Here is a 25,886-nt window from a genome sequence, read left to right as displayed (position 1 = left end):
GCAGAGGAGGGGCCCTAGGGTAAAGATCTGCGTACCAGTGCTGTGAAGCCATGAAGAAGGTACTTCCTTGAGATCCCTGGATTTTATCGTATTGGGTGAGAATACGATGGTCACTAACTACATGGCTATTTAAATGTCAATTTAAACACATTAAAATGAAATTGCATTAAAACTTTGATTCCTCAGTTGCACAAACCATATTTCCAATGTACAATAGTCCCATGCCCATCACTGCAGAAAGTTCTGTTGGGCAGGGCTCCCCTAGAAGTTAGCCATACCTCCTGTTTCTCAGAGGGTGATAGAGACCTAGATTGGTTTGGAAAGGCAGGAGATTGGAGTAGTTGCCTGGAGGCACTTGATCTTTTGTACTCGTTATGTCTCCGATGGGAGGGAGACATGACCAGGGAGCTGAAATTTCTCAACTAGTTATAGCCTCTGTGACCTTGAGATTCGTTTAATTAATGCCTGAGTTTTGGGTGGGGGTGGGGGTGGGTGGGCAGCAAGCCCTGGGATAGCTCCTGGTGCCCCAGTGAGATCTCACAATTTTCTCAGCCTCCCCAGGATGATTCAGGCCCCCCAGACCCTCAAGGGGGAGAGCCCTAGGAGAATCTATTTTTTGGCTCTACCGCTGCCTGAGAGAGACAGTCTGTCCAGGGCTTCCTTGGGAGTCCTCAGCTGAGGCCTGAGACTGGGAGAATTCTCCTACTGGGGACTTCAAAACAATAGTTAACTCTGTGTGAGCCCTGTCCCTGCCCCATAAGCAGGGGGGAGAAAAAGGCAAGGGTTAGGGCTCTGATGAAGCTGGTTCTGGAATAGCAGGAGGGGCTGGTTGGTGAGTCCTCAGGGTGGAGAGCCATCCCCAGGGGTCCTGGGTCCCTGGGCAAGCTGGGGTTGTTCAGCTCCTGTGCACAACGCTGGAGGGGGGTGGTCATTCCTGATCCTGCCCACAGACGCTCTGCAGCCATCTTTTTAGGCCACAACCACAGCAGGATTCTCAGGTTGGAGGCCACTGGGAGATCTGGCTGTTACCTCCCTATGCACCCCTTACCAGCAGAACCCTGAGCCTTACAAGATGCATGGGGTGTTCTCCAGAGAAGCAGCTGATTTTTCCTTTGGATCTCAAAGGCAGGCCCTTGGGAGGCCTTGTCTGTGTCTCCCAGCCCATAACGGGGGCTTAGACCCGCATGCCCGTCTTCTCGGGACTTGGTGGGGGCTCTCAAGTCTACTGACCAGGGTCCCAGCAGGAGGTCCTCCGGTGGTGAGAAAATGTTTCACATCATTTTCTAGAGCATTTTTCTCTCCAAAGAGGACAGAGAGTTCTGTGTCTGGAATCCTCTTTGCTCCAGCAGTTTTTTGTATAGGGAGGTCAGAAAGGCAAGGATGGAGATGGGGGGCATATTCGCCACACCCTGCCGGCGTGGCTGGTGTGGGGAGCTTTTCCACTATTTTCATTCCTCTCCTTGGGGTCTGGTAATCTGAGTGCCTGATTACATTGCCCCTCAGTACCAGTGAATTTGGGAGCGGGCTTTTCACTGTTGAACAAACTCATCGGTTCAAGTTCATTTTCGTCTCTACTTCCTTTGAGTTTCTACGGCTTCTGACAGGAACTTACTCCAAAGTGACCTCTCTACCTAATGGGGTAGACCAGACCTCGGGGCTTCTCAGATGTAGGCATCCTCCCCCACTCTCACCTGCTCTTCCCCTCCCCTTATCATGCTCCTTTTTTGTTTCTTTACAGGCCCTATTTCCTTGCTTTCTCCCTCCTTCCCTTTCCTTTCTTTCTCCTTCTCGTCTTACTAGTTATCTGAGTCCCCAACCCATGCCTTCAGCCTACACCCCCCTTCCCAAGTGACACTTGATTGCACTTCTGCTCAGCTGCCTAGCCCTGCCCTCCCCCTGCCCCCCTCAACACCCGCATTTCCCAGTCAGCTCTCCCAGGCTTCCAGGCAACTCGACAGAGGCGGTGGAGCTACAGTGGGAGAAGGACACCTTTGTTGGGTTCTTCCTTCTCCTCAGGTTTCTTGTGGAAGCAGAACATGCCTTTGTTCTCACCTTCACTCAAGCCTAGGTGTCCCTGTCACCCTCCCACACACACTCAGCACAAATTAAATCTATCAGCCACAGGAGAAAAGCCAAAACAAGAAGTTAAATTTGTTTTGGCAAAAGAAAACAATGTCACTGCCACAGATCAGTGATTATTTATTTGGGGATCCTCAGTGGTGTAGGATCTCCTGGGTCTTTCCTTCCAACTATTATGGATTGGATAAAAGAGAAGCAACATCCAAATCATAGAATGGGCTTGAATCCAGACCTCTTGAATTACTGTCCCAGTTCCAGCACCCATGGCTGTGAGTGTTTGGGCAGGTGATTCAACTTCCCTTGAGTCATCTCTAAAATGGTGACCACACTGACCTCTTAGGGTGTATGTGGTAAAAGCACTTGGACAACAGCAGATGCTGGCTTCTGGTTTCACTATCGCCCAGGTGATTTCTGAGGCAGAGGGCAGAGGGTTCAATCACCAATTAGTCTTATCTCTGATGTCACTGTTATTCATCACAGGAGGAAACAAGGCAAAGGGATGAGCAGAGATTTTCTTCCAAGGGCTGGAGGCAGGGGAGGGAGCAGAAAGGACAGGAGTCACTTGATAGCCTGTCCCTACCACCTAAGTCTGTGCACTCCCCCACGACCCTCATCCTCTCCCCATCTGTCTTAGTTTGCCAGGGCTGCTGTGACAACCACCACACACTCCTTGGCTTAAACAACAGGAATTTATTGGCTCACCATTTGGAGGTGAGAAGTCTAACATCAGGTTCTCAACAGGCCATGCTCTCTCCCAGAGCCTATGGAGTTCTGGTGTTGACTTGCTGCAATTATTGAAGTTCATTGGCTTACATCTCGATCTCCATCATATGGTGAGCTGCCTCTTGTTCTGGCTTCTACTTCTGTTCAGTCATCCATGTTTTTGTCTAGATTTCCTCTTCTTATAAGGATGCTAGTCATATGTGTTAAGGCCCACCCTGGTTCATTTTGGCCTCATCTAATAGACTTTCCAAAGATCCTATTTGTAAATGGCTTCACACCCACAGAACTGGGAGTTAGAACTTGAACATGTCTTTGTGGGGGGCATGATTCAACCCCCAATGCCAACTCGTCAAATAGCAGCAGCTTTCATCAAGTTGCTCAAGTTGGAAGTCTGGGCATCATCCTTGACTTTGACCTTTCTCTCATTTCCACTAGACCCATCTGTAGATCTTGTCTGTTCTATCGTATGAGGTAAACTTTGACTCTGACCACTTCTCTCCATTGGCTAGAGTGATACCTCCCATTGGCTTCCCTGCTTCCACTCTTGCTTTTGGTTCTGTTCTCTGCTCTGAAGCCAGGGTGGCCTTTCATACCCCATGTTTCTCCTTCATTGAGGCCATCACAGTTTGCAATCACATATTCATTTGTGTGATTTAGAGTTGCATATCTAATTTACCTATTAGACAGAGGCCAAGGGCAGTGTCTGGGTTGATCATTGCTGCATCCTCAGAGCCCTTGAGAAGTAATCATTGAGCCAATGAATGAATGACCAGGAAGCTGTTGTTTTCTTGCCTTTCTTCCAAAGGAATATCCCTCTAGAATGTGTGTGTCATGGGGCAGGGGGTGTTTCTTTTGCACACTGATGTACCCCCAGAACCTATGCCGGCACTCTGGGGGACTCAGCAAATGCATGTTGATTCAAATGAGAGTCTCTGAAATAATGGATTTGTCTGGGCTCACTTAATTCAGCCCATTGTCCTTAGATTCAGCCTGGGGGTCCCCTTCTCTGAGACATCATTCCTCATCCTATCTCCTTCTCACTGGTACCCCAGGACCTTGGTTTCCGTGAACACTTTCTGAGCAGAGAGTTTATTAGGTTAAGGCTGAACCCAGATTGTTTGATTATGTCCCAAAGAGGAAATGAATCTTCCCTGTCACTTCATATTTAGGTTTGGAAGATGGAGGAGACATGCTGGGAGCACTGGACTGAAGTGCCCCACCTCCTTCTATTGGCACCTGGGCCTTTGGCCTGATTTGTTTTTTGGAATGTCTGTGCCCCTCTGGAGCCCACACCCCATGCAGCTAAAATCCTTCCTACCTAGCTATTGCTTTTTTCTCCACCAGAAATCCTGGAGACCCCCAGAAGATACAGAGAATGTTGTAAGGCATGGCCACAAGAAGAGATGGGGGGAGCTTTGCAGAGAGGGCATGCAGCAATTCAGGTGAAGGCACCATCAGAGTACTGAGTCTGCTGTGCTGTGGTGCAATTTACCAGTCTCTGTCCCTCTCTGAGCTTTCCATTCTGTCTGGGAAAGGGTGACTCTGGCACCTATGTAGCTGACAAGCTAAAGGCTATCTGAGAGATTGGCTGGAAATAGGAAGCATGACAGCTGGAAAGCGGTTAATTTCCATCTCAAAGTATCAGGAAAGCCCCACACTTAGCCCTTCCTTCTAGCCTGTGGTTAATGGCTGCGTGGACCAAACTCCTCAGCTTCCCTCATGTCCTTAAAGGTTTTCTTCAAGAGCTTTATCTTGGGCACTCCTGCCTCTCTCTCTCTCTAATGTAAATGCTCTTCCATTTATTCAGGGTTGTAATCAAGACAAAGTCTCATAAAATAGTTTGAATTAAACAAACATACAAATAAATGCAAAACAAATGGAAACAATTCGTGAAATTGACATTGACCTTCCCTTCCACCCTGGCATTTGGATTTTGAGACCCAAAAGCCAGAGGCTGTCAGGAAAGGTGGCTATGCAGTTTAGGCTGGTGAAGTTAAAGCCAGTTAAAGCCAAAAGCTGCCAGTCCTTAGGAAGCAGGAAGGGAGCGGGAGCAGCCTGCTATGTTTGCAAAAACTCTCCCTAAGATCTCATTTTATTTTATTCACATACCATACAATCATCCAATCTTTACAATCATTGGTTCACAGTATCATCATATAGCTGTGCATTTGCCATCACAATAGATTTTTTAATGTTTTCATTAGTTGAAAAAAGAAAAAAAGTAAAGAAAGAACATCCAAAACATCGCATACCGCTTCCTTCTATTTATTTATTTATTTTTTGTCTTTTTTTTTCTTACTCATCTGTCCATACACTGGATAAAGGCAGTGTCAGTCACAAGGTTTTCACAATCACACGGTCACACCTTAAAAGCTCTATAGTTAGTCAATCATCTTCAAGAATCAAGGCTATAGGATTACAGTTCAACAGTTTCAGGTATTTCCCTCTAGCTACTCCAATACACCAAAACCTGAAAAGGGATGTCTATATACTGCATAAGAATAACCTCCAGAATAACCTCTCGACTCTATTTGAAATGTCTCAGCTACTGGAACTTTACTTTGTTTCATTTCTCTTCCCCTTTTTGGTCAAGAAGGCTTTCTCACTCCCATGATGCCAGGGCCAGGCTCATCCCAGGGAGTCCTGTCCCACATTGCCAGGGAGATTTACACCCCTGGGAGTCACGTCTCACGTAGAGGGGAGGTGGGGTGAGCTCAACTATGGAATTGGCTTAGAGAGAGGGATCCTGCCTCTCTTTCGGCTTTTTTCCTGCTGCGTAGGCATTTCCCCTAGAACTGGGCGAACGGAGTCTGAGCTGAGGGCTGGGGAAGAGAATGCGTGTCTGGGGTGGGGGGGCTGCGGGCTGTAGTCCCGGCTGGGAAGCTGGGGGGTCGCGAGCTGCCTTGTGGCTGTTCCGTGGGCTCTGCTGTGGCCCCCGCCTCTGGCTGTGACATACAGCCCCCTTCATGAAACCAGACAGAATTAAGCCTTTTGTTTCCTGTTTGCTAGGCAGGCTTAAAGAAAACACAGAGGGTCCAAGCGGCTCCGGCTTCCAACAAGACGGCCTTTGTATTCATTTAATTAATCAGTTAGCTGAGGGGAAGGAGAGGAGGGAAGTTCATGTTATAAATACATGTTTTTCTTTGGCTTTCCTCCCCCAAAAGACGGGACCTGAATGGCATCCCCGAGGGAGCCCCCCCCCAACACATCGCTACCAGGGGCCAAGGGTCTGCCAGGCTGCAGCTGGGAGCCTCCTTGCTGTTCGTTTACTCCCCCACCTCAAGGGGCTTTAGCCCTGATCTCTCTGGGCCCTGGGGAAATGTTAGACACTAATGGGGTGGAGGTACTGTCCACCAGCCTTTGGACCCCATTCCCCTGTCCTCACCTCCCCCCTGCACTGCCACTTGGGTGGGGTGGGGCCCAGATCCCTGGGCCGGCAGTCGGCTGGGGTATGTGCTTCAGCAGGAGTCATCTAGGGAGTCCTCCCTGGTTAGAACTCAGAATGCTGTCCTGGGCAGAGTGCGCCCCATCCCTCCCCTTTAGCCCAAGACTGCTGAAGGGCGTGGGGTGCTCTGGGGAGGGGTGTGGTTGGGTTGGGGGCAGTACCCTCACTGCTCCACCTTTATCTCCACAGAACAGGATTTTTTTTCTTTAACCTCCTTCGATGCTACTATTTAAATTTATTTTTTTCTTTTTAGAGATGGGTAAATTCACTCACTCCACCCCTACTCTCCCCTCTCCCCGTTCCCCAGCTGCCATGTTTTTAGAATTTAAAAAACCTTTCATTAGGAGGTAAAATATTTGTAATCCCTTAATATATGGCCCTCGTAATGGAATTTCACTGTGGTAAATTTTTCCGTATGTACCCTTCATTTCAAGTCTTTGCTGGAATGCTCTGGTATCTGGTAACGGTGACTCTAGGCCTTCTGGACACAGCTGCCCCCCCAAATCCCCAGACCTGGTCCAGGGCTGGGGTCGTCAAGCCAACATCCGGAGTTATGCTGTGGACGCTCCTGGGACCGGGCGCTGCCACACAAGGCAGTGTGAGGTCCTTGCTTTCCTCCCACACCGCTGCTTCTCGGGCTTTCCTGGCCCTTCAGTGAAACAGGAGAACAGCAGGGGAGGGCTGGGGCCTGTGTGAGGACCACAACGCCTGGTCTTCCCTCTCTCACACGTGGGTGACATTCTCCCCACCGAGAAGGGTCCACAGTTTCTAACCACAAACCCAAAGACCCTCCCTTTGTGTTCTGCTTTTTTAGCATAGTCGAGCTCAGCTGAGCCCTCTGGTTAAAGTCAAGCCCTTTGGCAAACCGATGACGTGCCTGGGGTCAAGTCAGTAAACGCCCATCGATTTAACTTATGGGTGGCTGACGGGGGTGCGTACCTGTGCACGCAGCTCACACCCTTGTCAGGTCAAGGAATGAGACCCAGGACTCCAGAAATCCGTGTCATTTCCTGGAGGATCTTCTTCTTCTTTAAAAAAAATTTTTTTCGTGTTTTTTTAAAAAAAAATCATTGTGAAAAATAATATATATACGAAAAAGAAATGCATTTCAAAGCACTCTGCAACAATTAGTTAGAGAATGGGTTTCAGCGTTTGGTGTGAGCTACAGTTCCACATTCCTGGAAGATCTCATGTCAGCCCTTTTTATTCACAAGCTCCATTTCCTCAAACCAGGGCTTTCTCTTTGTCATCTGAGTAGGGAAAAATACCATGGGTGTCCCTCGGCCTGGAGGATGGGTCATGCGTTCGAGGCAAACATCCAAGCTCGCCTTTGCTCGGGGCTTCCCGGGGTTGCTTTTTACCAGAGCTCCATAGGGATAAACAGGGAAAGAAAAGACCCTAGAGAATGAATGTTTCAGAATCGCTTGAACCATCAAAACACGGGTGTTGGAAAAAAAAATATTGCAGTGACCATGCAGCCCCGGCTCAAGGCCAGCCAGGGAAAGAGCAAAGACCTATACTTCTCAGTGGAAGAACTTCCGCTTAGATGCCTTTGCGGGCAGGACGGTGGTGGGTGGCGTGGTCCTGGTTTGGGTGTCCAGTGGCAGCCCGGGTGGATGGGAGGTGGGTTTCCAGAGAATGCATGACTACAGCTGTATTTCTCAAACTTCAGTGGACAAAGCTGTCACCTGCAGGTTCCAAATCAGTAGCTCTGAGTGGAGCTGAGAGTCTGCATCTTTCCCAAGTTCCCGGGTGAGTTGATGCTGCTGGTCATGACCACCTTGTGGGATGGAAGGGGCTAACGGGTCTGCCAGGGCTGTACTCACCAAGGAGAAGGAAGGTGGTCTGTGGCTTGGTGCTTCTGCTTTATTCCAGTCATAGAGTTCCTGACTCCTTCCAGCTGAGAATCTCCTGGTTTTCCTGGCATAGCTCATCACCCTCATTCCTGAACACTCTTCCAGGCATAGGTGCCTTCGAAAGCTGCTCTCACCTGTCTTCTCGGGCCCTTACCTGCTGGACCTCTTCCCTGTAGATCGTGAAGTGGCCCCGCTGTGGGCAGAGACACCCTCGGCCACATTGGGAGGTTTGCCTTCCCAGGAAAACTCCTTCTTGGGGTCTTCCATGGTCCTGCTCTCTCTTTCCCGCCCCACCATGTCCCTTTCTCCAGGTGAGAGTCACTTCCCACCCCCTCCGCCAGGCTTGGCTGGGTCTACATCTTCAGGCTTCTCTGAGCATGTGTGGTTTGCCTGCGCTTGCCACTTAGCCTCGGCCATCTGATGTGATCAGCTACCAGAGGTAAGGATGGCAGCAAGGAGAACGCTGTGTGCTTTTCAGATGAGGACTTGCCTCCAAGACCAAACTGTAAACTCCTGGAGGGCGGGTATGCTGTCTGACCTTCCCTTGTGCCCTCTGTGCTGACTTGCGCACAATGGGCTGTTAACCCTTGGAGGATAGGGCTGGCTCCGCATGCCACCAGATTCCCAGAATTTGGCCAAGAACTGGCTCAAAGTTGGTGTCCATCGTGTGCCTGACAACGTGTTTCCCATGGGCACATTATATGTTACTTCTAGAGGGAGGAGTGAATTGGAAGTTGCTCAACAACTTTCAATGAAGTCTTTTGATCACCTGCTGTCTCTGAAGACAGGGTTTCTTAGCATTTATTTTTCTGTCCATTCTGCCAACACAGAGTAGGGCTGGACACTCTTTATTTGTTGGGTATGGAATCCATTCTGGAGAGGAATGGGAACTGAGCTTTTGTGGGTGGTCCCCAGACTCTAGGTGAGCTTCTCCTCTTCCACAGGGCCCATATAAGCTCCCTGATGCTGTTTCAAACCTGGAGGGAGAATTGATGAAGCATGAACCCCAGCAGACAGGGAAGATTGTTAAGGGCAGAAAGCCACATATTTAGTGTTTCTGCATACTTTGTGAGCCCTATTTCTGAAACCAGAATTTTAATTCTATATGACGTCTAAATAAAAATTCATTTTTAAAGACTCCAGGGGAATCTCTTGCTGGGTGGAAGGTTGAGTAGAGACTGGGTTATATTCTTAGGAGCCCCCAAATTTTGCCCTCTAAACAGCTCCCATTTTAAAATCAATGTCTCTTTTTTACTCTTTCCTAGCTCTACCTGCCCCAAACATGTGTGCTACTAACCAACATCAGCTTCCCACCCTTGTATTAAGTTAAATCACCATACATTTATCTGGCACTTAGGAAGACAAAAATACAAGTGAAGCCTAGCTCACTTTCATCTTGAAGAAGTTTATCCTCTAACTGGTGAGGTGGTTCAAGAATTAAATAATAATGAACATTATAATGCAAGAGATGTCATGAGATGGAACAGGATTAATTAATTACTGAGCCAGTGGCACTGACTGTGCACATTAAAGGACTTTGGGGAGGAAGAGCTGGCTGTGCCCTGGGGGTGGTCGGGAAGGAATGAGACAGGCCTGGGCGGAGGTGAGGTGGCAGAAGATGAGGGAGGCGGAACACAGTTCAGTTGGGCAAATATTTATGGAGAGCACCTGCGGTGTTCCAGGTGTGGTGCTCAACTCTGCAGATTTAGAGACTATGAAGACAGTCCTTGCCCTCCAGGAGTCCACAATCTAGAGAGGGAACCAAGAGAGAAGTTTCAAGGCTGAGGGTCCTCTGGGTGCACCATGGAGAGACACTCAGTTCAGACTGATGTTGATGGGGGTATTGGATGGAACCAATCTCCTGTGCTATCTAAGTGTAATCTGAGTAATTGGGCAAAAATTGGGAGGAAGGGGTTTATCCTGCACAAAGGCAGGGTTGTGTGATACAGCATGACGTCCATGTGAAATGTAAACAGTTCAGGATTTCTGGAGCACCTGACATGATCCAGGGAGTAGCAGGAGATGTGGGAGCAGGTAGGGGCCACGTCATGAGAAAAGCCTTGAATTCCATGCTAAGGAGTTTTGATTTTTTTATATTGTCGGTGGGAAACCCTTGATGAAGCAGGCTCTGGAGCCAGATGGCCCACCCCGCTCTGCCACTTGCTGGCTGTGTGACCTTGTGCAAATTTCCTGAATTTCTCCCAGAGCCTCAATTTCCTAATCTATAAAAAGGGCATAACAACTCACTGAGCTGCTGTGAGGACTGAGTGAGCCAATCAGCATAAACTCTTAGAGCAGCCTTGGAGCAAAGAGAGTACTCAGTAAATTGTACCTACTGTTATTATTAAAGGATTTTAGTCTGGTGAGTGACTTGAGCAGATCTGTGTTTTAAATTTTTAGTGATTTTTTAAATTGTGTAACATATACAATAATGTAAAATTTGCCATTTTAGCTATTTTTAAGCATACAATTCAGTAGTATTAATTACTTTTACAGTGTTGTGCTACTTCCATTACTAAAACTTTTTCATCACCCCAAACAGAAATTCTCCACCCATTAAGCAATAGCTCCCTGTTTCCCTTCCCCAGCCTCTGATAACATCTCATCTACTTTCTGTCTCTATGAATTTGCTTATTGTAGAGATTTCATGTAAGTGAGAGCACACCATAGGTGACCTTTTGTGTCTGGCTTCTTAAACTTAGCATAATGTTTTTAAGGTTCATCTGTGTTATAGCATGTGTCAGAGGTTCATTCCTTTTTAATGGATGAATAATATTCCATTGCATGTATATGCCACATTTTGTTTATCCATTCATCTACTGATGGACACTAGGGTTGTTTCCACCTTTTGGCAATTGTGAATGATGCTGCTATGAAGATCAGTATCTGTTTGAGTCCCCACTTTCAGTTGTTTGAGGTAAAATCCTAAGAGTGGGATTGCTGGATTATGTGGTAGTTCTTTAACTTTTTGAGGAATTACCAAACTGTTTTCCACAGATCCTGTACCATTTTACATTCCCACCAACAAAGTATGACAGTTCCAGTTTCTCCACATACTCACCAATACTTACTTTCCATATGAAAAACAATAGCTATCCTAGTGGGTGGGAAGTGGTATCTCAATGTGGTTGTGAATTGCATTTCCCTAAAGGCTAATGATGTTGAACATTTTTTCATGTGCTTATTGGCCATTTATATATTTTCTTTGGAGAAGTGTCTATTCAAGTCCTTTGCCCATTTTTAAATCAGGTTGTTTGTCTTTTTGTTGTTGCGTTGTAGGAGTTCTTTATATATATTCTGGATATTAAACCCTTCTTGGATATATGGTTTCCAAATACTTTCTCCTATTCTGTAGCTTGTCTTTTCACTTGCTTGATATCCTTTGCAGCACTTAAGTTTTTAATTTTGATAAATTCCAGTTTATCTGTTTTTTCTTTTGTTGCTCATGATTTTGGTGTTCTAAGAATCCATTGTTAAATATAAAGTAAAAAAGATTTCCTCTTGTGCTTTCTTCTAAGAATTTTATAGTTTTAACTCTTATAGTTAGGTCATTGATGTACCTTGGATTAATTTTTGTGTATGGTGTGAAGTAGGGGTCTGCTTTAATTTGCATGAAGATATCCAATTTTCCCAACACTTTTTGCTGAGAATGGATCGATTTTTGTTTTAGAAATATCACTCTGGCAGTACTAAGAAGGTTGGATTAACGTGGGGTAAGACTAGCTGCAGGGAAATTATAATCCTATCACAGTGCTCCAGACAGGTAATGAAGTGACCCTGGGCAGGTAGTGGTGGCATGGAGAGAGGGAAGGGGCCAGATTTAAGAGCTGTTTAAAAGGAAACGTCTGTAGGTCTTGAGAATGAGCTAGATATGGGAGAGTAAAAGAGAGGAAAGAGTCTAAAGAGATGCCAGATTTTTACCTTATAGACTAGGTGAATGGTAATTCCAGCAACTGTGATAGAAAATACCAGAGGAGGGGGGGAATAGTCTTCTTGAGGGGTGGGGAGTTAGTTCTTTCTTTCTTTTCAATTTTTCATTTTTTAGAACATATTGAGTTCCAGTATCTGTGGGACATTTGGTTGGAGATGCCTATCAGGAAATTGTATAGACATGTTAGAGAAAATGTCAGGAGACAGAGACGTGGGGGCCATTAGCCCATGGACGGTGGTTGAAACCATGACAGTGAATGAGATCACCCAGGAAGGGTGTGCACAGGAGGAAGGGCAGAGGGCAAAGGCAGCATCTTAGGAGCACAATGTTTAAAGGATGGTGGTAGAAAAACCACAGGAAACATTGAGGGTAGAAAAATTAGGAGAAAAATCTGGAAAGGGTGGCATGACTACACCAAAGGAGCAGAAAGCTTTGCATGGAGAATAAAATCAGTGATTCAGATGCAACAAAAAAATTAAAAAAGAGAAGGACTAAAAAACATTCATTGAATTTGTCAGTATGAAAGCCTTGGGAACACTGGGGAGGGTGGTTTTAGTGGCAGGGTTGAAGACAGATCAGAGGATGAGTGGGAGGTGAGGAAGTGGTGGGAGCAAATGTGTATGGGAGGCATTGCTGACGGCCAATTGCCAATGTCATCTTGGCTTTGCCACATGACTCTTGGATGGGGGTGGGAGAGGAGATGAGCTGGCTGTCAACAATCAGTTTGCAAATCCTGTGAGTGGTACTTGCGTTGAAAGCCACCGGAAGGACCTACTAATTTAGTCATTCATTTTTTTATTCAACAAATACTTATTGCATAACCAATATGGACTAAAAAACATGCTAAATATAAATTCAGTAACTAACAAGTTCAAGCGAGGAGATAGGACAAGGATGTAAGTAGTTGTAATGCAAAGAAGATGATAAGAATTATAGGCAACAAGCTATGAGTTTGGAAAGAAAAGATTGCTTCTCCTCCCACCCAGAGTGAGCAAGGAATAAATAGTTCATGGATGAGATGGCTTTCAGTCATCTTTGAAGGGGGAGTAGGGTTCTATCTAACAGGCAGTAGTGGAAGACAGGCATTTAAACATATGGGTGTGATGTGCAAAGGCTCTGGGGCAGGCATGCATGGATATAGTCAGGGAACCAAAAATATTGTAATTTATTTAGAACAGGATTGGCACGGGGTAAATTGTAAGTTAAAGCCGGAAAGTTAAGTTGGGGCCATGTGGTGGGAAGCCTTCCATGCAGGGCTTAGGAATTTGCCCTTTATTCTTATAGGCCATGGAGACTTTGCATGTTTTTGACATAAAGAGTAATGAGAGCAGACTTGACCTTAGAAATAATTTGCTGATATGAATGTGTATGGTAGATCAGAGCAGAGAGGCATGAGTTAGGAGACTACTGTATTTGTCTAGGACTGAAAAGTAATGAAGGATTTAGCAAGCATGTTGGTTGTAGGAAAGGAGAAGTTGAATATAGGAGACATACGTGTAGGAATTGACCAGTCAGATCTTAAACTTAGCCTAAATGGGAATGTGTTGGGTCTGAGTTATTTGGGGAGAGGGGTTGGTGAGGTGGGAATTGGAGGAAGGGGGTTGGGAGGGTGATGAGAGAGAAATCAACAAGGATTCTAAGGTTTATTTGGTTCGGAAGTTTAGAAGAGAATTGGTACCATTAACCGAAAGAGTAAAGACAAGAAGATGAGTGGGAGAGGGAGAGGGGACAGGTATTGCATTCTCTGGATATGTTGAGCTAAGATGTGAAGCGTGCAAATGAAGCTGAGGCTGGGCATGTGAGCTGGAGGTGACTCATGAAGCCCAGGAGAGACCCGTGAGGGTGTGAGTCAGGAAGAGAATATTGGAGAAGCCAGTGTTGAGGGGCTAAGGGGAAAGAGGAGACAGTGATGAGTCTTCAAGTGAGTGGTGTCCCAAAGGTCAAGGGGGCAGAGTGTGGGGGAGGCTCTGGGTCTGAGGCCCTGGTGGGTTACGCAGGCTGTGACTGGGAAAATGGCTCGTCCATGGTGATCAGAAGCATTCAGCAACCTTGAGGGCAGTGTGCCTGGTGTTGTGGGGTCAGAAGTCACAGGGGATAAGAAGAGAATGAGAAAGGAGCAGGGACCCTGCTCTTCCAAAAGTTTGTGTGGTCAAAAGGAAGAGAGAGATGAGAAGGATAATATCAGAGGTTTAAGAAAATAATTTAAAACTTAATTCTTTGCTTTCACATTACAATTTATGAAATACTTTACGTCTATTTTCTTACCAGATCTTCACAATATTTAAGGGAGTCCTGGGGCAGTGCGATGGTGGCTCAGTGACAGAGTTCTTGCGTGCCATGCTGGAGACCTGAGTTCGATTCCTGGTGCCTGCCCATGCAAAAAAAAATTAAAAAATTAAAAAATAAAAGGAGTTCTGTGTATCAGGGGCAGGGTGGAAGGCAGCGACAACATCCATTTTCCAGATGAAGAAACTGACTCTCTGAGGACTCAGACCCAATGAGTGTCGCAGATGGAATTCTGCCTTCGAGGCCGGTGCTCTTTCCATTCCACTGGGCCTGGAGATACTTTGTGTGTTTTTTAGGACAAAGGGGCAGCTGGGAGTCGAGGGAGAGATGGGATGTATGGCAGAGGACACACACACAAAAACACATGCTCATGATTGATGGGGCGCCGTGAGACAGAAGGTCAAAGTCCAGATGGGAAGGTGAGGGTGGGAGGCTCTTCTTTTGAGATGGGAGGGAAGGAAAGGGAGAGATAACAGTTTTCTAGGGCTGCGTAGAACAGGGATTTATTCTGCTATGTCAGCAGCACTGGGCTCTCTAAAGGTTTTGAGGAAGAATCCTTCCTGCCATCTTCCAGCTTCTGGTAGCCCCAGGTATCCCTGGCCTCATGGCTGCATAATTCCAAGCTCTCCCTCTGTCCTCACATGGCCTCCTTCTCTCTGTGTGTCTCCAGGTATGTCCCTCTGTCTCTAAATTTTCTTCTTATAAGGGCACCAGTCATACTGGATTAAGGCCCATCCACTATGACCTCATCCTAACTAATTACATCTGCAAAGACCCTGCTTCCAAATAAGGCCACACTCACAGGTACCAGGGGTGAGGGCTCTCACATGTCTTTTTGAGGGACTCAATTCAATCCACAACAGGAGGTTAGAGGTACAGCATGTTGGGCAAGAGAAGGAAATGAGGAAAACTTAGAGGATGCAGAGCCAATGGACAGTGGAAACATCCAAGTGAAGTAAGTGAGGTGTGTTTATAAAGCCACATCCCAATGGGTGCAGTCATGAATGGGAGTGGGGATGGAGGTGGAGGAGTAATGGGCGAGTGTGGGTACCCGTAGCTCTGGGCTACCAGACCTAGGTCCAAGCCACCTTGATTGTGGATGAAGAGCCTCTCCTAAGCCCCTGAAAATAGAAATCTTGAAGGCAAAGGGAATTTTGCCTATGCAACCCCCACCCTCCTCCCAGTGTTTTTCTTCACCTCCATCCTCACCTCCACTTGATCCCTCTGGAGGGACTCTCTTATTCTGACCCAATCAGCACCTACCCTGGTCAGCAGTGATCCAGGATGCAGGTTGACCATCCCTGGAGGTGAAGCATGGTGGTGGTGGTGGCAGGTGGTAGTGGTGCAGGGGGCTGGAGAGGTCTTCCCTTTGGAGGCAGGAGAATGAAGATAAGCAGTGAAGGTTCTGCCAACCCCGGCTGTAGAAAAGACTGGAGGGGTGGTTTCTGGTACAGAAAGAGAATCCCACCGAAGTGACCTTTCCCTCCAAACCTGTGCCTCTAATCTGGGAATCTTAGAGGGTCCATCTCATGGGGAACTTCTTATTAACTTATTGGCAGTCCCTGAATTTTGCTCTTTGTGTCAGAGGGGGTCTGGCTCAGCTGACTGGAATTCCAGGAATCTGCTCTCTTTGCTTTGGGGAGGTCAGCCTGTCCTGGTGGTTACAAATCTTTAGGGAAGAAAAGCCCACACTGTTCTTGCTCTGTGGCCAACATCTGCATTCAGGGCAAAGGGGGATGATGAATAGGTTTCTGCTCTCCCGTGACTCCTGCGCCTGTGTGGTATTGAACCTGTGCGGTGCAAATGCAGATGCAGGTGGGTGCCACTGCCACATGGCCCTGTCCCAGCTAGACATGAGACAAAAGATGCAGAGGATGTGGATCTTCTGAGGAATTCAGACATCCCCCAGGTTCTTTAGCTCAGAGTTTCCAGAGTCTTTGGCTGTGACTGAATCCCACTGAGGGTAACAGACTGTTTTGATTTGCTCAGGACCGAAGGATTTCTTAAAACATGGGGCTTTCAGTGCTAAAACTTGAGAAGTCCCAGACACACTAACTGTTCCTATCCCCTACTTCTGAAGAAATTCAGAGAGTTTAGGGTCTCCAAATTCTACTGGGCACAGCCTGCGCTTCCCTCTGAGGTTATCCACTCTGCACACAGGTAAGCTGATAAACTCTGAAATGTAGAGTCATCACGTTATGTAGAAGTCATTTTGGAATCTGCATGCCTGGGTTGAAATCCTCTTTCTATCACTTCTTAGTTGTGCAGCTTTGGTGAGTCACTTTGTCTTTCTGAGGCTCCCTTCTCTTATCGGTAAAATGGGGAAAACAGTATCAATTTCAGGGGGATGTTGTGGGTTTGGAATAGACGGTGCATGTCAGGTGGTTAGCAAATGCTAGTTCTCTCTGGAAGACTCTGTCTTCTTCCTCCTCTTGGAGAAGCTAGTAGGGTCATACCCATTCTGCAAATCAAGAAGGTAAGGCAGGGAAGCATGCAAGAGCAGTTTATTCTGGGTCATAAAGGCAATTAGAAACCAGCAACAGATTTCTAGTTCTTGACTGCTCTCTTCCTACTTTGGAGTAGACAAAGTTTTCTCTCTCTGTTCTGTGGATGCAGGGGAAGGAGATATTGATTTTTTGATATCCTTATTGAGTATCTGCTGTGTGCCAGGTACTCTTCTAGGGGCTGGGGATATAAATTGACAAAACCCATGATGTTCTGCTCTCATGGGGGATACACATAATAAAGAGTTATATAATACAATGCAAGGTAGTAACAGTTGCTTTGAAGAGAACACAGCAGGTTAAAGATGGTAGAGGTTGGTCTCGGCTTGGGCAGACCTATATGGGGTGGTTGGAGAAGGCTTCTCCTTGAGAAGGTGACATTTGAGCTGAACCAGAAAGAATGTAGCCTGAATGTGCTTGGGCCTGCCTTCCCCTTGGTCTGGAGAAGCTCTTAGTTCAGGCCCAGCTGCTCTGGGTGGAGTCAGCTGCTGGGGACAGGCAGCCAGTCCCTGACTTGGGCTGAAGGGGTAGGTGGGGGTGGCAGTGCAGCTGTTTTTATCAGCTGTCCTTCCATGGTGCTGACCCCACTGGTGATCTGAACTTTGAGGGTGGGGAGGGAACCCAGGCTGGAGAATGTGTGTTGAGGGTCAGACTGCAGATGAACGGCCCTGTGTCACTTGGAGCCACACAACATTTGGGGACAAGTTACAGTGTCTTCAGTTTTCTACTTGTCTCTGTTTCTTTGGCATGACCTTTTCCTTTAAGAAAAAGAAAGTATGCTCTTGTTTGCATTGCATGCTAAATGATTTATGAACATTATCCTTCTCCATTAGTTCTACCTATAGGAGTTCCAGCCCTCACAATCCTTTCCATATTGTTAAGGACAGTTGAAAGCAAAAAGGGACTGTCTGGAATACCCTCACCATATAGACCAGTGGCTCCCCAGGATCCAGGTCCCTCATCTTCCCTTTGAAAGAGTTCCTTTGCAGCTGGTGAAGTGGGATACCAGTCCAAGAACGTGTAGTGGTCTTGTGTGTGAATGTGGCCAAAGGAGAGTGTTCTTTCTGGTGCTGATAACTATGGACTGTAGCTCCTAGAATCTCTGGGCAGTGGTATCCTGTGGGAGTTCTCCTCCTCCAGGGCTGACTTACCTGGCTTGGCTCTGGCAGGTCAACACTGGTCAGGACCATAAGAGGGTAGTCTTAAAGGGCCTGTCAGAGCTCAGGGTTGTCAGGGGACCCCACCGATTAGGGGAAGGAGCTTCACAGCCCCGTCTTCCTGTATCTCTAGGCTAATGGAAAGTGCAGGTGAGAGGAAATGTGATCTACAGAGTCAGCCCCCAGACTGAGGGCCCCTCGGCTGGTTCTATAGTTAGGACAGGACTGTGGCCTTTCCTAGCCCTTCCCTTGTTCCTTATTTCTGACCACGTGATGGAGATCTGTGAGTAGATGGATGGATAATTACAGGTCTAGGCTCAGAACACACTTTGATTTGGTGCAAGTTCAACTATAAAGTTGACTTTAATAGATTTTGTATCTCCTACTTATTTAATCCTAGCATCAGTGATCACAGCCTGGCCCAGTGTTCCTTTCCACAGCTTTTCAGGTCAAAGATGAAAATAGGGTGATTTTTCCCTGAATTCCTAGTCTACCTACAGAAATCATCTGAAATTATTCTCTCTCCTCTGTTTCAATGCCCCGTGGAACCCCCTCTTAGCTGCTGTCATCTTTCAGTCTTTCTTACAAAAATCATCTTCAAAATTTGCTTTTTTTTTTTGGCATCCCCTTGTTTAAAAGCCCCACGTCTCTTCACATCTCTCCCCGCTCCCTGCCCCTCTCAGGAAGGTGAGGAGTTCATGTCTGTTCATGTATTTGATAATGAAGAACCCAGAACCAGGAACCAGGCGGGAGTCTTGGTGCTAGTCTCACCAGTATCACTTACCAACCGGGTGACCTTGGAAAAGCCATACAATATTTCTGGCTTTCAATGCCTTATTTGTTAAGTGGGAGTAAGACCTTATAAAGAACAAATGAGACACTCATTTTGGAAAATGCTTCATAAATTGTGAATGTTATTGTCTCTCCAGAAAAAAAGTTACAATAGACATACATTTAAAGTTCCGTTTCCCATTATTGGGACATATGAAAAAATTAGAGTATAGACTGTGAAGCTTTGTACCCATGTTAAATTTCTTAAACTTAACAACTGCACTTAAGATGGTTACATAAGTGAATGTCCTTTTTCTTGGGAAATGCAGATGGAAGTGTTATGTGTTCAAGGAGCATGATGTCTGCAACCTACATGCGAGTGTTCAGACAATGGATTGATAAATAGACTGATGGATGGACAAACAGACAGGTAGATAGGTAGGTAGGTAGATAGAATGATATACCAAATATGACAAAATGTCAAAATTGGTGGATCTGGGTATGGGGGTGGGGGTATGTTGGAGTTCTCTGTATGAGTTTTGTCTTATTTTTGCAACTGTCTTGTACGTTCGAAGTTATTTCAAAATTAAAAGTTTAAGAAAAAAAATTCAGTGTTCTTTAGATATCAGCTCCCACCAGATCAGAACTACAGCCCAGCTTCACACAGTCAGGGAGGGAGGTGGCTCTATTTTCTTTTGTGAAGGTATCCACCCAGGGAAAAGGCCCAAACCATTATATGGAAACAAGAGTACCAGGACTGACATCCGAATCTGGATTCCACACTCCCCAGCAAGGGGCTGGCGGGATGGTTGAGGGAGGGGTGCGAGGTGTGTTCCTATATGTGGCAGATGCCCTCCGCTGTTTGCTTGGGTGTGCTGCCCTACTTCCTCACACCAGTGCCAGGTGGGTATTGTTCCCTCCTTTTGAGGTGATATTGGAAACGAGACCCAAAGAGGTTAACGAGACTCAAAGAGGCTAAGTCACACGGGCAGGTTAAAAAATTGTGGGGCCAAGACTCCATCCCAGCTCTGCCTGACCCTGGTGTCCTTGCCTGTGCTGTCCTGTGTCAGGACCCACATCCTGAAGGGAGGCTTTGGGAGACCCCGGTTTCTAACAGAGTGGCCTTGGGTCACCACCACCTCCCAATTCCACCCACTCCTTGAACCTGTAATTCCGCCATTAGCGAGTCCATTTGTCAGAGCTAAGCCTTTGCTCCTTTGATCTCTGGCTCTCTCTCCTGCTCTCTTTCTTAATGCCCACCGCCCTTCGGGAAGGGTTGCTTACAAAGTGTGGAGTGTTGTTAGCATGTTGTTGGTCCCCTTTCTTCCTGGCAAGAGAGACAGCCCATGGAAAATCTCTAAATTATGAACTAGGGAGGACAGCTGGACTGAATGGGGCAAAAAGGAAAGACTTCTCCACCTAAGATAAACGTTCTCCCCTTCTGGGCTGTTCCTGGGCTAGCCCTGCCTCTGTGCACGTGGGGCCAAGCTCTGGGGCCAGTCTTGAGGGTTTGTATCAGGCCCTGTGTTTCCTTGGGAGCATCCCACCACGGCGAGACGTGGCCTGAGGGATGGAGAGAAAGGTTAAGATACCCCATCCCATGGCCATGCTCAGAGACACACGCACACAGCCCCTCTCTCTCCTCTTTCTCCCCCGTGGTCTCTCTCTCTCACCCTCTCAATTTATCTCTGTCTTCCTCTCCATCTCTTTCTCCCACCCCCTCGTGCCCTTGACGTGGAGAACTCAGGCTCACCGAGGCTTCTGTCTACTCCGAGAGGCCCCTGTGCCTTTAGCAGGACAGCGAGCAGCCTGTGCGTCGGGGAGGAGGGATAAAGGCGAGAGATCCCTGGGCCCCAGGGTCAGGGAGCTGTGTGTCTGGTGTCTTCTGAATGCTAGCTTAGACAAAGAGAAATCTGTGGTGGGAGAGCCTCAGTGAAGGAAATAAAATCCCCATGAAAACAAACTTTTGTTGGAAGCTCCCTCCTCTTGTTCTGGCCACGTTGCTAGGCCCTGGAAGGGGAAGGTCGTGTCGTCTGGGGCACTTGGGTACGCGCTCAGATTGTCCAAATTTCAGCTTGCCAGGAGAGGGCTGCCTTTCTCCCACCAGGAAGACGGGGCTTTGGGAGTTGGTGTGGAAATGACTGGTTTTCTCATCAAGGCTGCAATGACTGAAAGGAGGCCTGGGGGCCTTGGAATGGGCTCTGTGCTGAATCAGGCGACTTGGCACGTGTGCAATTCTGTGCCGTGGGCAGACCACCCCTCAGTGCCTCACTCTTCTCATCTGTAAAATGGAAAAAAACTTGCCCAAGATCATTCCGCTGGAAAAGCAGGGTCTGAGCCAGGATAGAAACTGCTCCAAGTCTACTGCTATTTGCCATCACCCTGTAATTAGTGGAGCCCAGAGGAGGAGAGAGGTGAAAGGCTCTCCGAGGGCATCGTCAGAAACTTGAGAAAGTTTGGTGATTGTTATTCTTTCTTCCCAGGGCTGGGTGGTCTCAAACCATCCTCAGTTGTTTAGCGTCAGTGTCTTGTTGGGCCAACATCAAAGAAGCTAAGGAATGAATGCTTAAAGAGGGCCCCAGGTAAGGGCTTTTGGGGTGGTCTTTGGTACTAAACTGAGTTGGTCACTCTGTTGCTCTTTCTAAATTGATTTGGGGACATTGGGTCCTCCTGAGGTTTGGAGAATGCAAACAAAAAAATTAAGCTTTGCCCAGCTGCTGAGATGTTTTTGTGTTGGATAGTTTTTTCCCCTGGAGGTCAGGGAAGAGGGTAAGAATTTTCAGTGGGTCCAGGCCCCATAAGATTGTCTTCTTTCACCCTGCTCAGGAAGAAAACCTTTTATGGCGGCTGCCGTCCCACATGGCGGAGAGGGTTTTGGAGCAGCGGGCAGCCAGGGATCAGGAGGAGACTGGGCTCCACACCAGCATGTGACCTTGGTCTGTTGCTTATCTCTAACCCCCCTTTTCTATTACCTCTGGCCAGCAGCCTGTCCCTCCACATCAGAGAGGAGGAGAGAGGAGCTGGGGCCATTCTGGTGGACAGCACACTGAGGATGGTCTGAGAGAGCTGGCTGCGGAGGTTGGTGGTCGCTGGGAAGCAAGCCTGTCCTTCAGCTCCCCTCTCCCCCTACTTTCCTGGCCTGTCTCCCATCCCAGGGGTGTGGTACTCCTCTTCTTTTAAAGGATCACTGAGAAGAAGGCATGTGTGATTTCCCCTGTGTTCTGAATGTCTTTGAAAACTGAGAAACACGTGGGGTAGAAGTGCCTTCCAGAATTCTCTCTCCTGCCAGAGGGGTCCTGAGATGTCGAGTTCTGAGGAGGCCCATGCAGGAGAGTGTGAATTAGAACAGGCACCTCCTCTCTCTTGCCTCCGTCCTCTGTCCCTTTGGCGTGGCCCGTCACAGGTGGCATTGCTTCCACCGGCCGGTGTGAGCTGCCTACAACAGGGGGTCATCATTAATGGTGACATCTCCCACAGCGGACCACATGTGGATCTCACACACAGCCTGGCCGTGGTGGGAATGTACTGAGAAGGGGTGGGAGGCCAGTCAGGACAGGCATTCCTCCTCCTCTCCTGAACACGCACACAGTGGTGCCTGCACACACCCTCTCAAAACAACAACATTCTTGAGATACGGACACACCTTCTAAGAGCTTCTGCCTTCACTCTCCCATCTCTCCCCCTCCCTGATCACCTCCTCGAATCTTATCAACAGGGAACCAAAGTCCTGGATTTTTCAGGCCAGCCCAGCCCTTGTTTCATATAGCTTGGAGGCCGCAAGAGGCAGTAAAAAGAATTTATGTTTGAGAACCAGGGTAGACTTGGGTTCTGATCCCAAGTCTGGGTTATACAACCATGGCCAAAATAGGTGAGTTATTTAGCTTCCCTAAGCCTTAGTTTTCTCACCTGTAAAATCGGGCTGAAAGTATTACTTTGCAAGGCTCTTATATGGATGTGCATGGTCATGTGTTGGGATCTCTCAGTGCAGGTGGGTGCAGAGGAAGTGCCCAACAGATGCTGCTTCTCACACTTCCCCAGCCCCCTGTAACCCCATAAATATATTTCTGCTGTTTGAGCTACCAGAGACATCCATCCTAGTGAAGTTTCTGGAATACACTTTAAGTAGACCTGGCTTCGTTTTTCTGAGGAGTTGGCTTCTACTTTAGGCGAAAATAACCCAGGTGACATTTACTGAGCACTTTCTGTGGGCGCTGGTTACACTCATTTCCTTTTCACAATTTTCACAAAGAAGGAAGCTGAGGCACGGAGGGGTTAGATAATTTGTTCACACGGGTGGTAAGTGGTCAGGAAGCCAGTTCTGAACCCCTGCTTTCTGCTGCAGTGGCTTTTTTTTTTTTTTAAAGTATTAGTATTGCGAAATACTGTAGTATTGCGAAATACTGTAGTATTGCAAAATACTTGCCCTCCACTGGCCTGGAGCCGCTGTCCAGAGCAAGTGGCAGTCATTGTGTTATCTGGTGATGAGGCAGGCCCTCTGCTGCTCTGCCTAGAGCAGGCCCACTTGGGCGAGGCTTTTCTTCCAGCCTCTGTGTAAAGCGAAGTAGACCTGGTTGAGAAGCCTTGGTCCTCCGAGGGCCTGAGGAGGGGAGTTCTGAGACTCCAGCTGTGGAAACCATTGAGTTGAGGGTGGGGCAGCTCCGTTCAGGTTTGCAACACTGGTTGAACACATACCCCATGCTGGGCACTGAGCTGCAGAACTGTATCGGTTCTTGCCTTCAAGGAGCTCATGGGAAATGAGCAGAATGGGGCCCAGGCATGTGAAAAGATGCAGACACGGTGTGGTTGGTGCCACCAGAGAAAAGCCCGAGGGGCTGTGTGTGGGAATGGGGCAGGGACAGCGGCTTGGTCTGAACTTTGCTTCGAAGAGATGATGCCAGAACGACTGTTTTGGGCAATAGACAGGAGAGGCAGGAGGGAAAGGACTCTCCAGGGAGCAGGACAGAATGAGCAACAACCTGGAGTTGTAAAACAGCCCAGTGCATGAGGGAGAACAGGGCAAGTTGCTGTTGGTACTGTGTAAAAGTGGAGGTGTAGGGACAGTAAGAGTGGAAAAGAGAAAAAAAAAGAGTGGGAAGGGGGAATAGGCAGGAAACTGAGGGGTAAGCCACTTGGATTTTATTTTGCAGTTGATGGGAAGTAATGGAATATATTTAAATCAGGGCATGACATCATCAGGTAGATAATGAGAACACTGGCTTCGGCAGTCGTGTGGATAACCTAGAGAGGACCAGACTTTTGCAAGAAGAGTGTTCAACGTGGGTATCTGTTAGAATGCCTGTAGCTGCCAATAACTAAATCCAACCCAAAGGAGCTTAAACAGTAAATAATTTATTATTATTATTATGTAGTCTGATAACATACTATGATGTTCAGGACCTGGACTTCTCTAAGACTGGATAACTTCAGTGGCTCAGTGATGTCAGTAAGCACAAGATTCTTTTTCTGTCATTGTCTGAAGAATCAGCTGGTTTTCAGACCAACTTCCTTCTTGTTCACAGGATGGTAGCAGGGAGGTTCCAGGCATCACACCAGTGTCCAGGCTGCCAACTAAAAAGGGTAAAGCAAGTTAGTTGCAAAATTGTGAGGAGTAGTGAAAAATATGGTAAATAAGAGAGTGAATGATCCCTGTCTATTGGCATTCAAATTAAAAAAGATATTAAAGACCAGTAAAAAATTATAAACAAGGTCAAAAGACAAATGAAAAACTGGGAAAAAAGATCTTGCTATTTATATCACAGGGCTATTCTCCTTAATATATAAAGAGCTTCTAACAGTCAACAACAACAAAAATACAACCCAGTAGAAAAAAATAGGCAAAGATTTTGAACATGCTATCACAGAAAAGAAAATACAAATAGCTCTTAACATATGAAAGGATGTTCAACCTCATTCATAATAAGAGAAATGCAAATTAAAATCATTAAACTTTTACCTTTTAAATTGGCAAAAATCCAAAAAATCTGACATCATATCCTATTGGCAAAGCTCTGGGAAAACAGGCCGTCTTAAAGGGTAAATTGGTACAACCCCTGTGGAAGGTAATTTAGCATTATCTGTTAAAATGATAAATAATAGACTTTTTGACTCAGCAATTTCATATTGGGGAATTAATCCTAAAGATATTCTTGCACATATGTGAAATGACATGCATAAGTTTATCTTTGCAACATTATTTGTAATAGCAGATAACTGGATACAATCTAAGTGTTCATCCATTAGGGACCAATTAGTTAAATTATGAAATGTCTTGGATGCTCTTTGTACTGATATGGAAAGATCTCCAAAAATACATGAAGTGCTAAAAAAAACAAAACGACAGGTGCAGAAAAGTGTGTATAAAAAGGTGAAAACAAGAACTTGTGTTTGTGTTTGCTTGGACAAGTGGGAGACAGGAATAGGAAGGAGCCATTTCAGAGTATATCTTTTTATACTTTTCTTGAACCTTGTTATATGTTACTGTTTTACAAACCAAATCAAACCAAAAGCACGGTGCAAATCTCACAAAATGTATCTGGGACTGAATTCTGTCAAGAACTGCTGAGTTTCAGCCCGGGGCTCCAAACTACACAGTGGCAGTGGAGATGGAAAGGGATGGATTTGATAAATATTTTTCAGAGTATAATCGACTGGGGCTGGTTGTGTGCGAGAGGGCAGAAGTGGAATCCAAGCTGGTTCCCGGATATGGGTAACAGGGTGGCAGCAGGCACCATTCTGAGATGGGGAAACCATGAGGCAGCTTCAGGTTCCAGGGGCAGGCAGTCCTGGAGACATTTCACCTCTTGAACTCAGTGTTTTTAATCCTCCAGTCACCCCATTCCTGGGGCCTTCCCTTGTCCTACTTCTCCGTCCATCCATAGTGGCAGTTTTTCTGGCTCCGAAAGCAAGAGAGGATGTTCCCCCGCGATTTCCAGTTTTGCTGAACTGGACGCCTGTGGTGCCGCAGGAGCCACGTAAGGGTGCAGATTTCTGGTTTGCTACGGTGGTGTCCACTCCCACCAGCGCGCACAGCTGACCATCTCAAAATAGATGATGGGTCTGCGGGCAGCTCTGCGCAGCTGCTGAGTGAGCAGCCTCCGGGAAACTGAGACCCCTTAAAAGTGAACAAGACAGCAG

At 47.0% G+C, this 25,886-nt stretch overlaps 1 protein-coding gene across 12 annotated transcripts in view; it reads left to right on the top strand.

Moving 5' to 3' along the window:
• PKNOX2 (PBX/knotted 1 homeobox 2) overlaps positions 1 to 25,886 on the top strand; it is a 269,249-nt gene that overhangs the window by 30,871 nt on the left and 212,492 nt on the right. Inside the window, exon 1 of one of the 12 annotated variants that reach the window (XM_077112534.1) lies at positions 14,750 to 15,275. The exons of the other annotated variants lie outside the window; for them this stretch is intronic. The gene's annotated coding sequence lies outside the window, so the exon portion shown is untranslated. Of the gene's footprint in view, positions 1 to 14,749; positions 15,276 to 25,886 lie in introns of those variants that run through there. 12 annotated transcript variants of the gene reach the window in all.

Source organism: Tamandua tetradactyla, chromosome 8 (assembly GCF_023851605.1).
Source record: "Tamandua tetradactyla isolate mTamTet1 chromosome 8, mTamTet1.pri, whole genome shotgun sequence".
Lineage (NCBI taxonomy): Eukaryota > Metazoa > Chordata > Mammalia > Pilosa > Myrmecophagidae > Tamandua > Tamandua tetradactyla.
The sequence above is the reverse complement of the archived record's forward strand: the minus strand, read 5'-3'. Positions and strand labels throughout refer to the sequence as shown.